At 36.2% G+C, this 13,707-nt stretch overlaps 1 protein-coding gene across 1 annotated transcript in view; it reads left to right on the top strand.

The window, feature by feature from the left end:
* GABRG3 (gamma-aminobutyric acid type A receptor subunit gamma3) overlaps positions 1 to 13,707 on the top strand; it is a 635,170-nt gene that overhangs the window by 286,948 nt on the left and 334,515 nt on the right. The window lies entirely within an intron of this gene.

Raw genomic sequence — 13,707 nt, 5'->3', positions numbered from 1 at the left:
GCAGAAACTAACACAACATTGTAAAGCAGTTATACTCCAATAAAGATGTTAAAAAAATTTAGGCATATGTGTGTACATGTGGGTCTGTTTCTGGATTCTCTGTTCTGTTCCATTTATCTATCACTTCACCAATACCACACAGTCTTGTTTACAATAGTTATGAAATAAGTCTTTAAATCAGGTAGGTTAATTCCTCTAATTTTATTCTGTTTCTTCAAAAGTGTTTTAGCTATTCTAGTTTCTTTGACTCTTCATATAAATGTTATAATAATCTTTGTTCCTACAAAAATCTTGCCTGAAATTTTGATATGAATTTTATTAAACTTATGTATCAATTTGGAGAGAATCACATCTGTTGTCACACACATTATGTTGAGTCATTCAATTCATAAAAACCACGTGTCATTCCATGTTTTTAGATCTTCTTTGATTTCTTTCATCAGTGTTAAATGTCTCCTTGTGTCTTTCATCCATTTTCTGATTGGATTTTTTTTAAAGCAGTGAATTATAAGAGTTCTTTATATATTCTAGCAATAATTTCTCTTTCGATGTTTTCCAGCCATTCTCTGATACCAACTAAATATCGTACAATTCAATTTTCCTTTTATAAGTTTACATTTAAATCTATGATCTTTGGGGGGTTATATTGTATAAGGTTTGAAGTTTAATTTGAGGTTCTTTTTTTGCCTATGAATGTTTAATTATTCCAGGAGTCTTTGTTGGAAATGCTCCCTTTTTTTCATTGAATTGCATTGGTACCATTGTCAAAACTCAGTTGATTGTATATGTGGGCTCCTTCTATTGTAGGTTCTCTATTCTGTTACATTGATCTATGTCCACCCCTTGGCAATGCTTTACGGTCTTGGTTACAGTAGCTATATATAGTAGCCATAATATTGTGTAGAGTGGTTCCTCCTACTTTATTCTTCATTTTCAGATCTGTTTTAGTTTCATTGACTTTACATATAATTTTTAGAATAAGTGTATTTATGTATATGAAATTATCTTGTAGAGATTTTTATGGGAATTTTGTTAAACTTGTATATCAATTTGGAAAGAAGACATCTTTACTATGTTGACTCTTCTAATCCATAAACATGATATGTCTTTCTATTTATTTAGATCTTTAATTTCTCTCATAGACATGATGAAATATATGTTGTATGTTTTCAACATAAAAATCCTGCACATGTTGTATAGACTTACACCTACATATTTTTTTTTCTGCTCTCTGGCTTCTGTCTATATTTTGTTTTCTTTAGTTTTCTGAAGTTTGCTTACATTACCCATATAATCTACTTTTTCCTTTACAGCCCTTTATGTTAATCATAATTATTTTAAATTCCCTCTTCAATAATTCCAAAACCTGTGGCATATCTGAATTACTTCTCATACTTTCTTTGCTTCTCAGATTGTGTTTTATCTTGTCTGTTAGTACGACTTGTAATTTTTGTTTGAAATGCAGACATTTATTGGGTAATAGGCACTGAGGGCAAACAAGCTTTCAGAGTGAGGTTTTATGTTAATCTGGCTAGTAGTTGGACTGAGTTTATTTAATATTTACTGTAGCTATAGGTAACAGGGACTCCAAATTCTGTTTTGGTCTCCCTTGCTGTCTTTGGCCTTCCAAAGGTAGACTTAGCCTTGCAACACTTTCAGCTGCAATCCAATGTTATTATATTGAAGACACGTTGGAGGTGTTAGTAAGGTGAGAGAAAGGGAAAGTGTTCTATTATCTTATGATTAATCTGACTTTTAGTGGCCCTGTGTCACTAGGCTGTGATATTCATAATTGTTTCTTACCTCCCGCCAACTCCCTTAGGAGGTAAGAGAGGAAAAGTACACAGGGAAGGAGTTGGGTAATTGACATTTCCTATAGTGGGGATAAGGCTCTGGTAAATTATTTTCTTCTGGAAAGTAGGCCTTGGTTGTGGAGAACACTCTCGTCATATTTCACAATGATTTATTTTCCCTTACCAGTGCCAGAGACAGAGGGACATTTTTTTAAAACATTGCCATGAGATCCTGGGGAGGTTCCTGAAGTTTCGTAAGACCCATGAGAGTGTGATGGTTCTTTTAAGACTGCAGCCCCCAGGAATGTCTCATTTACATACTAGTCCACACTCAGCTTCCAACTTTAAGTGTTCCTACTAATTTATGGCTCAGTGGCTTCTACTGAGTAAGTTACTCATCAGATTTAATTCTCTGTGTTCACCTGTATCTTCAGACTTTGGGGTGGCTGCAACCTCACTTTTGGAGTCTTACAATCTCTGTTATCCAGTGGCTCTAAGAGAAGTCATTGATTCTAGTTGTTGGGCTTTATTCTTGTTGCAAGGACCAGTGAGGACTTTCAAGCTTTTTATATGTTAGAAGTAAAACTGGAATCCAAAGTATTTTGTTTTACAAAAGAAGGATTATAAATGCTATTGTATTTTTAATTTTGGTTTCCACATGTTCTTTGTTTGTATGTAGATATAATTTTTTTGTGTGTGTAGTCATTTGGTATCCTGAGACCTTGCTAAACTCACTCATTATTTTATAAGGAGTTTTTTTGTCCATTCTTTGGGATTTCTATCATATGTAGACAATCATATCATCTGCAAATCAGGACAGTTTTATTTATTACTTTCCAATGTGTATGCCCTTTATTTCCTTTACTTACCTTATTGCATTGGCTAGAACTTTCAATAGTATGTTGAATATGTGTGGTGAGAGTGGACATGCTTTGCTGCTGATTTTATGGGGAAAGGATTTAGCTGTTCACTATTAAGTAATAGTAGCTATAAGTATTTTGTTGATGTTTATCAAGTTGAGCAAGTTCTAGTTTTCTGAGGGGTTATTTATTGAAATATATTTATTTTATAATATTATATGAGATTCAGGTGTACAACATAGTAATTCAGTATTTTTATAGATTATGCTACATTACTACATTTAAAGTTATTATAAAATAATGGCTATATTTCTCCATATGTCTTTATAGCTTACTTTAACAGTATTTTGTACCTCTTAATCCCCTTTCCCTATATTACCCTCCTCTTCCTTCTCTTCACTGGTAACCACTAGTTTGTTCTATATGTCTGTAACTGTTTCTGTTGTGTTATATTCACTCATTTGTTTTATTTTTTAGATTCCACATATGAGTGATAACATATATTATTTGCCTTTGTCTGACTTATTTCACTAAGCATAATCCCTCCAAGTTCATCCATATTGTTGCAAATGGCAGATTTAATTCTTTTTTGTGGCTGAGTAATAATCTATATGTGTGTGTATGTATGTGTGTGTGTGTGTGTGTGTGTGTGTGTGTGTGTGTGTGTGTGTATATATTTAGGTTGCTTTCATATCTTGGCTATTATAAATAATACTGCTTTGAATATTGGGTGCATGTACTTTTCAAATTAGTATATTTGTTTTCTTTGGATATATACCCAGGAGTGGAGTTGCTGGATAAAATATGGCAGATCTATTTTTAATTTTTGGAGGAACATCCATACTGTTTTCCATAGTGGCTATACCGATTTACATTCCCACGGACAGTGTACTAGGGTTCCCTTTTCTCCACATCCTCACCAGCATTTGCAAATAGCAGATAGTGTTCTTTTTGATGATAGTTATTCTGACAGATGTGAGGTTTTGATTTGCATTTCCCTGATGATTAGCAATGTTGAGCATCTTTTCATGTAACTGTTTACCATCTGTATTCCTTCTTTGGAAAAATGTCTACTCAGGTCTTCTCATTTTTTAATGGAGTTGTTTGGTTTTTGGTATTGAGTTGTAAGAGCTGTTTATATATTTTGGATATTAACTCTTTAGTGGTCATATTATTTGCAAATATTTTCTCTTATTCAGTAGATGTCTTTTTGTTATGTTGATTTTTTTTGCTTGTTTGTTTTTTGCTTTGCAAAAGCTTTTTACATTTAATTTGATTCTATTTGTTTTTGTTTTATTTGTTTTTGTTTCTTTTGCTATAAGAGACAAATCCAAAAAATATTGCTATGATTTATATTAAAGAGTGTTCTGCCTATGTTTTCTTCTAGGAGTTTTAAATAAACTTACCAAGGAATAAACTTAACCAAGGAGATGAAAGACTTATACTCTGAAAACTATGAGACATTGATGAAGGAACTTGAAAATAATACAAATAAATGGAAAGATATCCCATGTTCAGGGATTGGAAGAATTAATATTGTTAAATGTCCATAGTATCTGGAGCAATCTACAGATTTAATATAATCCCTACCAAAATACCCGTGACATTTTTTCACAAAAATAGAAAAATTATTCTAAAATTATATGGAGCCACAGAAGAACTTGAATAACCAAAGCAATCTTGAGATAAAAGAAGAGAGCTGAAGGTATCATGCTCCCAGACTTCAGAATATGCTATAAAGCTACAGTAATCAAAACAGTATGGTACATTCACAAATTGTCTTTTAATTTTTGTCAGTTTGATTACTATGTGTCTTGGCTTGGTTTTATCCTGCCTGGGACTCTCTGCACTTCCTGGACTTGGGTGACTATTTCCTTTACCATGTTAGGGAAGTTTTCAGCTATTATCTCTTCCAATATTTTCTCCGGTCCTTTCTCTCTCTCTTCTTTTTCTGGGACACATATAATGTGAATGTTGGTGTGTTTATTGTTGCCCCAGTGGTCTCTTTGGCTGGCCTCATTTCTTTTCATTCTTTTTTCTTTATTCTGTTCCACAGTAGTGATTTCTGCCATTCTTTCTTCCAGCTCACTTTTCCATTCTTCTGCCTCAGTTATTCTGCTATTGATTCCTTCTAGTGTATTTTTCATTGCAGTTATTGTATTGTTCATCTCTGTTTTTTGTTCTTTAGTTCGTCTAGGTTTTTATTAAACATTTCTTATATATTCTTGATCTGTGCTTCCACTCTTTTTCTGAGATCTTGGATCATCTTTACTATCATTATTCTGGATTACTTTTCATATAGATTGCCTATCTCAACTTCATTTAGTTGTTCTTCTGGGGTTTTATCTTGTTCCTTCCTCTGGGACATGTTTCTGTGCTGTCTCATTTTGTCTAACCTTCTGTGATTGCGGTTTCTGTTCCACAGGCTGCACAGATGTAGTTCTTCTGCTCTCTGCCCCCTGGCAGCTGAGGCTATCTAGGAGGCTTGTGCAGGCTTCCTGGTGGGAGGGACTAGTTCCTGCCCACTGGTGGGTGGAGTTGGGTCTTGTCCCATTGGTGGGCAGGGCCAGCTCAAGGGGTGTGTTTAGTGGGCAGCCGTGTGCTCAGAAAGACTTTAAACAGCCTGTCTGCTGATGGGTGGAGCTGTGTTCCCACCCTGTTGGTTGTTTAGCCTGAGGTGCCCCAGCACTGGAGCCTACAGGCTGTTGGGTGGAGCCAGGTCTTGGTGAGAAAATGGCAGCTTCCAGGAGGGCTCATGCCAATGAGTACTCCCCAGAACTACTACTGCCAGTGTCTTTGTCCCCACAGTGAGCTGCCATCCACCTCCACAAGAGACCCTCCAATACCAGCAGGTAGGTCTGACCCAGGCTCTTATGAAGTCACTGCTGTTTTCCCTGGATCCTGATGTGCACAAGACCTTTTGTGCACCCTCCATGAGTGTAGTTTCTGTTTCCCCCAGTCTTGTGGAATTCCTGTGATCAAACCCCACTGGCCTTCAAAGCCAGATTCTCTGGGTCTCCTCCTCCCATTTCCAGACTGCCAGGCTGGGGAGTCTGACATGGGGCCCAGAACTTTCACTCCTGTGGGAGAGCTTCTGTGGTATAATTATTTACCAGTTTGTGGATCACCCACCCGGTGGGTATGGGATTTGATTTTATTGCAGTTGTGCCCCTCCTACCACCTTGTTGTTGTCTTTCAATGTAGGCTATCTTTTTTGGTAGGTTCCATTGCTTTTTTTGTCAATGGTTTGTTCAGCAGTTAGTTGTGATTTTGGTGTTTTCATAAGAAGAGGTGAGCTCATGTACTCCTACTCTGCCATCTTGTCTCCATCACTGCGCTCTGCCCAAGACATGACTTTTACATGCAAGGTTCTCTTTTTTTCATAGCTCTCCTAGGAATCATGAATTGAAGACTGAGGAAGCCAATTCTCCTACTTCACTCCCCCACATAGCTTCTTTGCAGGTACCTTCCAGGTAGTGAAGTGCTTTAGACTGCTTGCGTGAAATAGATTTTTGGTCAATTGCAATAAGGCAGAATGGAGGAGACTCCTTGCCTGACAACAGTTTTCCAACAGCCAGATGAAGAGATACATAGGGCGAGGTCCCAAACAAATGAGCCTCTGTCCTCTTGGAGTTTGGGAACCTGCACAATGGCATGTGGAAGCATTCTCAAGAATATACAGTGGATGAAAGACAGTCTCCTCAATAAGTGATGCTGGGAAAACTGGACAGCTACATGTAAAAGAATGAGATTAAAACATTTTCTCACACCGTATACAAAAATAAACTCAAAATGGATTAAAGACTTAAATTTAAGCCCAGAGACCATGAAACTCCTAGAAGAAAACTTAGGCTGAGAGGTTATACTAAGAGTATTGTATTTTGTCAAATACCTGTTCTGCACTGATTGATGTGATCATATGATTTTCTTTCTTTAGCTTGTTAATATGCTATATTACATTACTTGATTTTCAAATATTAAACCAGCCTTGCATCCTTGGGATTTGCTCTTAGTCTATAATTCTTTTTAGCCTATAATTCAGTTCTATCATTTTTACTTCATAGATTTTATAGCTCTGTTGTTTGGTGCATTCATATTTTCAATTGTTATGTCTTCTTGGTGGATTGAAACTTTCACCATTATGAAAATCTACACTGAAGTCCACTCTATCTGACGTTAATGTAGCCATTCCTGCTTTTTATTTATTATCTTTTGCATGATATACCTTTTCTATCCTTTTTCAATGTACCTATGTTGTTGAATTGTTTTAAGTGAACCGTAATTGGTTCATGTTTTTTAATCCACTCTGCCAATCTTTATCTTTGAATTGATGTTATTAGACCATTTGCATTTCATGTTATTTTCAATTTGTTAAGATTTAACTCTATCATTTGTGGTTTGTTTTCTGTTTGCTCTTCCTGTTTTTTTTTTCCATTTTCTGCCTTTCTGCAGGTTATTTGAGCTTTTGTAGAATTCCATTTTTGTTTATCTATAGTGTTTATGTGTATTGATTTTTGTATGCATTCAGTGGTTGCTCTAAATCTTACATTATATATGCAAACTTATCACAGTTTACTGGTGTCATAATTTTACCAATTTAAGTGGAATATACACACTGTGCCTCCTTTACATCTTTTTATCCTCCCTAGTTTATAATAAAATAGTCTTAATATTTTATGAACATACATAAGAAAGAATCATAATTTCTGCATCCACCATCAGACAGAAAACCAAAGAGAAAAAGGAAAATCAATTGTATTTTTTATGTTTTTTACTAACTGTGTGCTTCCTTCCTTCCTGATGTTCTAAGATTTCCTTTTCAATAGTTTTCTTCCTGTTTAGATATGTTCCTTTAGCCATCCTTTTAGGATAGATCTGCTGGTGACAAATTTTCTTAGATTTTCTTTGTCCAAAATGTCTTTATTCCCTTTTCATTCCTAAAGGTTACTTTTGCTGAATATAAGATTATAGAGTTCTCTTTATTCAGTATTTGAAAAATGTGTACTGCTTGCATGTGACCGCCTTGATTTCTGATGAGAAATTCACTGTCACTCAAATTGTCTTTTCCCCATAGATAAAGTATCTTTTTCACTGTTTTTAAGATTTAAAAAATTTTATTTGTCAGAAATTTTACTATGATGTCAAAGTACATTTTTTTGGTTGTAGTTTACTTTTTTTTGCACTTATTCTGCTTTTGGTTTGCTTAGCTTATTATGTAGGCTTATGTCTTTTGACAACTTAAGAAGTTATCACCTATATTTTTAAAGTAATTTTTCATCACCACTCTGTGTCTCCTCTGCTTTCCAGACTCCAAAGACATGAACACTAGATCTTTTATTATAGTCTCACAGGTCCCTGAAAATCTGATCATTTTTTCCAGTCTGTTTTCTTTCTGATTCTTCAGATTGTGTAATGTCTGTTGTTCTATATTCTGTTTCATGATTCTTTCCCCTGTCACCTCCATTCTGTTGTTGCACTCATCAATGAATTTTTTTTTAAATTTTAGATATTTCATCTTTCAGTTCTGACATTCATTTGTCTTCTATATATTTTCTATTGAGTCTCTCCATTTCTTTGCTTATACTTTTTATTTTTTCACTTGTCTCAGGTATATAGATAATTGCTCAATGAAGCATTTTTATGATGACTGCTTTCACCTGACAAAATCTTTGTCAGATAATTCTAACATCTGTCTTCTCAGTTTGGGCATCTATTGATTGACTTTTTTCTTTCAGTTTGAGATCTTCCTGGTTTTGGTATGATGAGTGTTTCTTAATTGAAACCTGGGCATTTTAGGTACTATGTTATGAAACTGTTCAATTAACCTTTTTGTTTTAGCTATCTTTCCCTGACACCACTCCAGCAGAGGAGGGGTTAGGGTGTCACCTCATTACTTCCAAGTTGTAGAAGTCCTGGTTTCTTACTTGGTATCCCTTGACACCAGAAGACTGAGCCTTCTAATTACTGCTGGTTAGAGTTGGATGTCCTGAATTTCCACTTGACTGCTACTGATACCTAACTGGTTGGAGGCATAGAAGTGCCTCCTTGCCATGTCATCTCCAGTCATACCATTGGGAGGAGAAGCTCCCAACGTATGATGGGAATGAAAGTCCTGTCTCTCTACTCAGCCTTCCCTGACATCACCTTAGTCACGGGGTTGAGGTTTGGGGCATATTATTATAGCCTGGCAAGGTTGGATTGTCAAGTCTCCCCAGTCATCATTGTTGGCACGGGTCAGGCTAATTCCACAGTTTTTCTCTTGTGTTTGGGTAAAATAGAGCAATTATTGTTTAAAAGTATTCTAGCTGCCCCATTACTGGTTCTTTAGCTAGAAAGAACAGACTTTTGTGGTGTTTATGATGTTTTTGAGTTGCTGGCTTCTTCAGCTCCAAGTCTAGGCTACGTCACCCCAATGAATTAACCACTGAGCTGTTCCTTGTGTCCTGATGCCCTGGGGCGGGGGGGGTCTGCCTTCTTCTCTCTACTTTTCACAGTCTTCTTGTGTTTGTTTTATAGATAATATCCAGGGATTTCTAGAGAAATATGTGTAAGTATGTCTCTTGCTTCTTCCCAGAGGTGGAAATCTCTGAGATGGATTTTTCCCCCCAACTCACCCTTTTCCCATCAAGGCAAGTTTTGGTTTTAGTAGAAGATGGGTTTGTTTTCCTGTTTTCACTCTAAGTGACCAGATTTTTGTGCAAGGATAAGGCTATATACATTTGGAGCTCTGGGCTACAGATAAAATTAAATGTTTTGGAGTGTTTTCTTTTCTATGTCTTTTTAAGTAGTTTGTCCATTAAAAAAGTCCACACTTAACAAGTAATTCCATCCCACCATTTTCCTACCTACCTCTTTTTTTTTTTTTTTTTTTTTTGGCGGTACGCGGGCCTCTCACTGTTGCAGCCTCTCCCTTTGCGGAGCACAGGCTCCGCACGAGCAGGCTCAGCGGCCATGGCTCACGGGCCCAGCCGCTCCGCAGCATATGGGATCTTCCCAGACCGGGGCATGAACCCGTGTCCCCTGCATCGGCAGGCGGACTCTCAACCACTGTGCCACCAGGGAAGCCCCCTACCTCTTATCTAAGTGTATAATATACATGTAAGGACATTCTTTTCCAAATACAGAAACTACAGGTGATGACAGAGTCTCAACTTCCTTATTCTCCACTTCAAGGGAGAAAGAATCATGTTTCTGATGTGGAACAGAAGCATATATTATTGGCAAAATTACTTGCACTTTTGGTTAGGTAATACTGCACTATAAAAAAATGATTTTGCCAGTAATATATGCTTCTGTTCCACTTCAGAAATATGATAACTAGAATTCAATTACTGCATGCTTGGAGTGGAAGATGGAAAGTTTTTTGGAGGAAAAAAGATTATAAATACTTTTCAAGAATTATGCTTTGCAAAATTATATGATTTAAACAGGGTTAAAAAAATAACCTCACCTTTATGGCACTAAAATTTTTATTCCAATGTGATAGTTTGCCTCAAATGTAACAAAAGAAATGTAAACTTTTCAAGATTTGAACACAGGGACCATAAACTGACTGAAAAAAAAAAGAAAGCCAGCAGTAGTGTTTCATTTGAAAACACAGTGGATTTTAAAATAATAGATTTGAATTCCCTTAGGCTCATCCTGAACTTCCTGGTTCATCACAACTGCTGTGTTCGCTCTTGTGTATACCTCTGGTTCTCACATTGTTATTGTAAATCTGAACTTTGAAGGTACTTGAGATACTTACTCCTGTGTTCAGGTAAATTCCAAACTTAAAAGGTGGGCAGACAGACCTGGGCTCAAATTCTAGTTTGGCCATTACTGCCTATGTGACACTGGGTAAGTTATTAATCTTACTGCATTTCTATTTCCTTATCTGTAAACTGGGGATAATATTACTTGCCTTGTAATAGTAATAATTCTTATATCAGTATATTCTAATATTAGGTATCTGTGTGCTCACCATTGTAATTATAACTATAGTGAAATATCACTGTGTACAGGGCAGAATATGTAAGACCATGTGTGCAGTGTCAGAATTTCTCATCATGGCTCCTCAGATTTCCTGTGCATGGAGCTCTCTTGCTGAATATAAATCACTACCTCTTCCTTCATCTGCATTTGCCCACACTGCATGGAATTCCTACTACTTTCCTGAACAAAGGGAGTGGAGTTCTTATGTTCTTAGCTGACAAGTACTAACTGAGCATCTCCTTTGTGCCAGCAGGGGATAATACAGTGAGTGAGGCCCATGGGCCTTTCCATCTGCCCTGTTGGGCCAGGTGAGATTTGCAGGTCACAGGAGCTTCTGGAATGCAGGGGGAATGGGAAATATAGCTGTGAGGAATAAGACCTGGGTTAGAGGTTCATATGGAAAGTCGAGTGTTAGTTTGGGGTAAATTACAGGAGAAGAGGGAGATAGAAAGAAGATATATTTAAAATCATGAATTAGCCACTGAAGGAAGCAGGGCAGCAGTGGAAGCACAACTCTCAGGGACAGTGGACATGATACTCCTGTCATTTGGTGCTGAGCACATATTCATCAGAGCTCAACAGATCTTGCACCTAGGAGTCCTTGAAGGAATAATTCTAGTAAAGACTTTTTATTTTCCCTTATTCCATGCTCTTCTCAATGGGGTTTTTCATTTACTTTCAATTATACCTACAAATACTGTTTAAATTTGCTTTGTATTAATCATTTTATCTACTTATAAATAAAAAGTAATAAAAAGAAATTATGCTACTCATACTTATTTCCATATGGATTCTGAGTGTGATATATTATTTTTTCCTAGCTGTGGACCTGCACTGAATTCCCCTTTAAATAATGTGCCAGAGGTTAAAATAAACTACTGTTTATCTATTAAAAATTTAATAACAAGTAAATGGCATTCTTGTCAGATATGTGAAAAAAAAAAGGAAAATAAAACCTCCATTATTTCCCTTATAAACCATGTCAGTTGGGGAATACCTCCTTTATTAGATGAAAATATTTTACTGCTAAAATTTTTCATATGTAAAAATGCCATCTAAATATTAATTTATTCTGATAATGTTCTTTCATTTCTCTCTAGTTTGAAAGACATCATCCTTATAACCTGCATGTCCCTCCTCCATGCTCACTGCCATCCTATTCCCATCAAAATGCCTATTTTATTATATTTTAGTAATGAAGTCATTTTAGTAATGAAGTCATGTGAAGTTATCTCTCCAAACTCACTTTGTTTATGCAACGACCAAGGACTTTCTTTTTTATTTCCTTTTTCCTCTTCTCGCTCTTTGCATCTCCCTCTCACCCCCTCCTCCTCTTCCACCCTCCCCCTTCACTATCTCTTCCCCCCCACTTCTTCCTCTTTATCTTTCTCATTACTTTAAAATTTATGTTCATTAATGGAATTTAATTTTCATACCTTAAAGAATAAAATACTACTAAAAGACTTAAAAAAGAAAAATATATTTGCCTCATGCTCCACCCTGTCTGACTTGAGTCCACTGTTCGTTCTTTGAGGAGTTCCTTCTGTTATTTACCTTCATGTTCCTCATAATATCCTGGTATGAAAACTTCTGGATTAGTCAGTGGAAGACAATACATAGTGATGCCTACTGGAGAAAACTAGAATTTAGTTCTCTTCTACTATCAGCCCTCCTCTACATGTCCTTCCCTGCCCTCATCCTCCCCAAACAATTACAAAATACAATTTGATGAAATCCTTATTCCCTGCTTCCAATGTTTTAAATATAGAAGTACTGAACTCTGCAGAATGTTCTAGTGTGATTTACTTACTTTTTTGCAGAGTTGAGGGGGGCATAAATTCTGTTTGTCTGGGAGATAATTTCTTCCTTTTAAAAAAATTTGGTGTTTTTATCCTAGCACTGCAGTGTTTTATCAGCAACTCTGATGGAACCATAAGACCCTCTCCATAGGTTTGAATGCTTCAGACAGCCCTTATTGGCCATATTTCTCTGATTGTTGTCCCTCATCTGTGGACCTGGAGCCCCCCTGCACCAGCATCCCACAAAGCCCCTTCCTTTGTTTCCTGTGTTGACTTCCTCATCTCCAAATCAGATCTTCCTGATCTTGGTCATTCTGTTTCCTTATTTTGGTGGAGTACATTCTCCAGGAACTTCCTGAGGAATGTTGCATGTTGGAAACCTTGGATATCTTTACCCTCACTCTCCTGGGTTGGAAATAATTTCCCCTCAGAGTTGTACAAGCTGGCTTGATTGCTGAATTGCTATGGATGAGTTCTACCCTGTCCTTATGGATGCTCATTTGATTATGATTGCTTTTTGCTCCAAACAGCAAGTTTCTTTTCCCCCTCATATTCTGGAATTTCTGATGATATATTTTAAATATGGGTATTACCTACTTTATTTTCTTTTACTGTACCATGCACTAGGCAAGTCTTAACTATCTGGGAAGTGAAGTCTTTGGATTTGGAAAATTTGTCTTGTATTAATTCTTTGATAAATTATTTCTTTGATATAATTAATTTCTCTTTTATATTACAATTATATATTACATATTATTTTATGTTCTATTATTTTTATTTATATGTCTTTTTTCGAAATAGTTTTTGGGAAATTCCTCCAAATTTACCTAACATCTATGGATTTTTTTTTTTTTAATTTCCAAAGGATCTTTCTTGTTCTTGGAATATTCCTTTTTTACAGCATACTGCTGTTTTTTCAGTGGCTTGGTAACTTCTCTCTCTGAGAACATTGACCATGGTGTCTTTGAAGTTTTCTTCTGGTCCCACATTATTTCTGTTACCTCTGAAATCCTACTTTTCTGTTTGTTCTGGAGTATATTTAGATAAAGCATTTCCTCACTGGCCTTTCAATATTTAGAAATGATGCACTCATGGCTGATTGGAAGCTCTCTGTGGGCCTCACTTTGGGGTGAAGACTTAGAATTTGGGGGAGGTGCTGCTAATTAGTATTTCTAGGCCTTTTTTCTTCAGTTTGTTAATTTCATAAACTGGAAGAGTTTTTACATTTTTGTTATTTATTTATTTATTTTAAAATCTGTTGCCTTGGAAGTTGTAAACCTG

This window comes from Delphinus delphis, chromosome 2, assembly GCF_949987515.2.
Source record: "Delphinus delphis chromosome 2, mDelDel1.2, whole genome shotgun sequence".
NCBI classification, from domain to species: Eukaryota; Metazoa; Chordata; class Mammalia; order Artiodactyla; family Delphinidae; genus Delphinus; species Delphinus delphis.
Note: the sequence above shows the minus strand (reverse complement) of the source record. Positions and strands in the feature narration are given on the sequence as shown.